General features: G+C 52.7%; 1 long non-coding RNA gene across 2 annotated transcripts in view; it reads left to right on the forward strand.

The window, feature by feature from the left end:
* LOC120608840 (uncharacterized) overlaps window positions 1-1,788 on the forward strand; it is a 3,678-nt gene extending 1,890 nt beyond the window's left edge. The window contains exons 2-3 of one of the 2 annotated variants that reach the window (XR_005654533.1): window positions 1,098-1,281; window positions 1,424-1,788. This is a non-coding gene — a long non-coding RNA (uncharacterized LOC120608840). The remainder of the gene's footprint in view (window positions 1-1,097; window positions 1,282-1,423) is intronic. The other variant, XR_005654534.1, reaches the window with a different exon arrangement.
* Window positions 1,789-4,212: the final 2,424 nt, after the last annotated feature.

Consider the following 4,212-nt stretch of genomic DNA (forward strand, 5'->3'; position numbering starts at 1 on the left):
GGACCTCGGGGACAGCTGGAAGGTCATCTGTTGGGCGAGGAAACGAGATACCTGTGCACCGCTGGGGGGCAGACAGATACGCACACCTGGACCGGAAATAGGAGGAGGAGAAGCAGGTCGTAAATGAGGCCGGGCTGAGGAAGGGTTTCTTGTAAGATGAAAGAGGCCTGAACTTGTCCCTCTTGAATGAGGAAAAGGCCACCGAGAAGGGAAAGGGGTCGGGCGGGGTTGAGATGGGGATTTTGCCATTGCTCACCTTCCAGAGCAGCGGGGGGCATCCAGAGCCCCATCTGAGGAGACCTGGCCCACGCTTCCACTGACAGCAGGAAATGGAGCGATGGCAGGCAGAAAGTGTCCCTATCTTGGTTTGTATGCACGGTGGTCAAGACAATGGAGATGTGATGTCAGGAAAAGCCTGAAGGAGCTATGCAAATATTGGTCCCTTTTAGGGTCTCGAACCCTCCCTATGCAGGGCTGGTCCCTTTCTGCACCAGGGGAATTGAAGGGGCCATGTGAATGGGATGGGACCACATGACCTCAGCTCTGAGGCGAGTTGCTTAAGCTCTCTGAGCTGCGGGAAAACAGGCGACGATAGAATCTGCCCTTTATTACGCTTGTGACAAAGACTGAGTATGGCAAGGGAGGGAGAGGACCCACCCAGCCAATTCTCACCAAAAGTTGTGACATCTAAGCACCTTCTCACGGTCCAGCTGTGCCTGGGTGCTGGTTGCATTTTCCAGGTGTCTTCTGACATGAGCCAGAGAAATGGGGGGACTGAGGAGCTACCCAGTGACAAAGGTTCTGGGGACATCGGACAGGAACTCGCTGGTTATGAGTGTTTTGACGGAGGTTCCCATGGGAGGGAAGTAGCCAGAGCCAAGAGAGAAAAAGAAGTGGCTTTGTATTTCAAACAATAATCTGTAAAAAAAAAAAAAAAAAAAAAAAGATATATTCATCATGAAATTTTAAAGAAGATGCAAACAACTTCAAATCTTGATTCTAAGGCAAAACCATCCGCAACTGTGGGGACAGAAGCCGAATGCCCCAAAGATGTCCACGTCCTCGTCCCCAGGACCTGAGACTATGTTACTTCACAGGTAGTGAAGCGACATGAGGGGACTCTGCAGGTGCGGCTGGATTAAGGACTCCAGGTGGAGACGTCGCTCTGGATTCTCTGCGTGGGCTCCGCGTAACCACCTGGGTCCCTGAAGGCAGAGAGCCTGTCCTGGCCGGGCCGGAGACGCGAGGCACACGCCGCTCTGTCCTTCTGGAAGCGCAGCTGTGCGCCTGGGCCTCCCTCACCTTCTGCACCCTCCTTCTCCGTGTCCCCTTGTGCCCCTTTGTTCTTCTCTAGCTGTTTTGTGTGGTGGTCTCAGGGACTCCCATGGGACCCTGGTTGTTGATTCTCTTTTGTCGTTTCTAGTGTGGCTCTCGACACAGCAGGAAGTGGGAAGGAGGACGCTGTGGTGACCCAGGAGCCTCTGCGGCTCCAGTTAAGATGTGTCCGGGACATTCTCATCCAGCATCAGATTCTTTCTCCTGGAGCAGCCCGCTTTCCCTCAGCTAGCAAAGTGTAAACATTGGGTTGGCTCCGATTAATCCCCTTAAGTCACAGACTCTGCGGTGTGATCCCCGGCTTTCTCCCGTCCTCCCTGGCCCTCAGCCCCCTGCAGGTGCTCAGTGGTAAACTTCAGGAACAATGTATCAGCTGGCCTCTCTCTTGTCTCTGCCTGTTCCGGGTCTCTGTTGATGCATAACAAACACAGCCATCTTTGTGGCTTAAAACAACCACCGTTTTATCATATCTCACGGTTTTGTGAATCAGACATTTGGGACAGGCTCAGCTAGGCGCATCCTGTTCCAGATGGCACTGACTGAAATCACTTGGGAACATTCAGTTGGTGGCTAGTCTGGTCTTGGAGGGTCCAAGAAGGCTTCATGTGCCTGGTGGCTTGGTGGGGATGACTGGAAGGCAGCCACCGCTCCCCCCCATGCGGTGTCCCCAGCAGGGTAGTCACACTTCTAACATGGTGGCTCAGGACTCCAAGAGATGAGAAGTAGAACTTTGAAACGGTCTTTTAAAGTCTAGGCTGAAACTGACATAGCATCACTTCTCCCATCCCAGGGCGGGGGGCGGGGGGAGGGGGGAGGAGGGGCGGGGGAGGCGCCCTTCTTAGTGGGAGGAGTGTCTAAGAATTCGAGGGTACCTCCAGTCCATCCTATTGTTAGTCCTGAGGAAGGAGTCGGCATTTTTCTTTCAGAGCAAGAGAGAATAAATATTTTAGGATCCGCGAGTCACATCATCTCTGCGGCACATCTTCAGCTCTGCCTTTGCCGTGTGCAGACAGCCATAGGCAACGTGTAAGGGACCAGGCATGGCTGTGTTCCAATAAAACTTTACTCATAAAAGTGGGCAGTGGTCTCAGGCCATAACATGCCAACCCCCCTTCTATGGGAACGAAGTGGATCTCTTTGGGGACGTTCCCCGTTTTTCCTGGCACCTCTAAAGCTTATTCCAATCAACTGATCATCTGAAGGACCAGGATACTTTCTCTTAGGGACTCTGTCTCCTACCTGTGGCCTGAGGGATCCAAGTGTCCTCTCTTGCTTTGGCCCAGCTCTGTCTGGTTAACTGTTGCTCATATGTCACCTTCCGAAGGTATGTCCCCAGGCCACGCTCGACCCAGCCCTGTGACGTCCTAGCTCCCCTGCGCTTTCCACTCCTTATCACCTTTTCTATCTTTCCTGGGGTGGGGACACACATTGCTACCATCCGTGCGGTTAGCCCAGTGCTTGTCATACAAAAGCCGCCACAGAAATATTGGTTAAGAGAATAGATAAATGAGATGTAGAGTTTTGCACAGACATTCAGAGCCACAGCCTCCCTCACAAAGGACCTAATTTTAAAATACAAACTTTAAGGCAAATATAGCAGTGGTCTTCGAAAACAGGTGAGCTCGCCACCCACTAATACAGCAGGTGCAGGTTGTGCTTTTAATGCACTTGTTGTATTTGGGCCTCCTAATACCATCTTCCCCCTTTGGGGGGTATCCCCCATCTGGGAACTGCTGGGATAGGAACCATGACCTCCCTTAGGCCAAGGGGTGGACATGGCGCCAAGCTGGGCCGAGTGGACTCTCCCCCAGGACTCTAAGTCTGGGCAGAGAGATGCCGGAATGGACATTTTTTTTGGATGGTGAGAATTTATTCATCCCAGTGGCCAAACCTCAGCTAAACACCTTAGTAGGTCTTGTGGCTTGTGGCACTGATGGCCGCTGGCGCTCTGCACTGCTCCTGGGAACCCACTCAGACTGCACTTCCCAGGCACCCTCACACGTAGGTCTGTCCCACGGGGCGTGAATGGAAGTGTCGCGTGCCATTTCCAACGCGGTCCCTTATCGGCCTCCCACACGTGGTCCTCACTCTGTTCCATCTTCTGATGGTTGAGTGGCTAGGTTTCCAAGGTCTTCGAGCAGGGAGGAACCAAAGACGGAAGGAATCTGGGTCGCCAAATGGCCATACAGAGCAAAGACCCCCAACACACACGCACCACCAACAACAACAACTACCTGATCAGGCTGCAACACACTAAACTGCACAAAGCCATCGAAATATCAGGTTGCTTATTACAAGAATTACTCCGCCTCGGTTAACACCGGCTGTGCCCCCAGCTTCTCATTAATACTCTCTGACCCTCCAGCCTTTCCACAGACTCCCTTCAATGATGTTCTCTTATACTCGAGGTTTTCTACCCACGGCTGTATTCTGTTGTTGGTAACTACAGACACCAGATGCTATGAGCTAGAAGTGGCCATGGAGACCACGTCCCAAAACTCAGGTCCAGAGAAGGGAAGTAAACAGCCCTAAATCACACAGATGTAAACGGCAGACCTGAGTCTGGAGCCCAGACCTCCTGGCTCCTCGTGCAAACCCCTTCCCATTGCCCTGGGATATATCTTGCCAGGACATAAATCTGGATTCCTGTGATGGCAGTGAAATGCACAGAGTCACCTCCAGGCATTGATTTTGCCCGGAGGACCCTATGCCTGCTCTGGGGGCTCAGAGCAAGGATCGATGGGGGTCCGAGTCCTTGGCTGTAAATCACAGCAAGGAGAATGTTTTCCAGCAGTATATTCGGCTCCGGAGAGCTGCCCGGCTCGTCTTCCTCTCTCGCGATACCACCTCGTAGATCCGTGTCGAAGAGAGCCCGTC

This window comes from Pteropus medius, unplaced genomic scaffold (genome assembly GCF_902729225.1).
Source record: "Pteropus medius unplaced genomic scaffold, Ma_sr-lr_union100, whole genome shotgun sequence".
Classification (NCBI taxonomy): Eukaryota; Metazoa; Chordata; class Mammalia; order Chiroptera; family Pteropodidae; genus Pteropus; species Pteropus medius.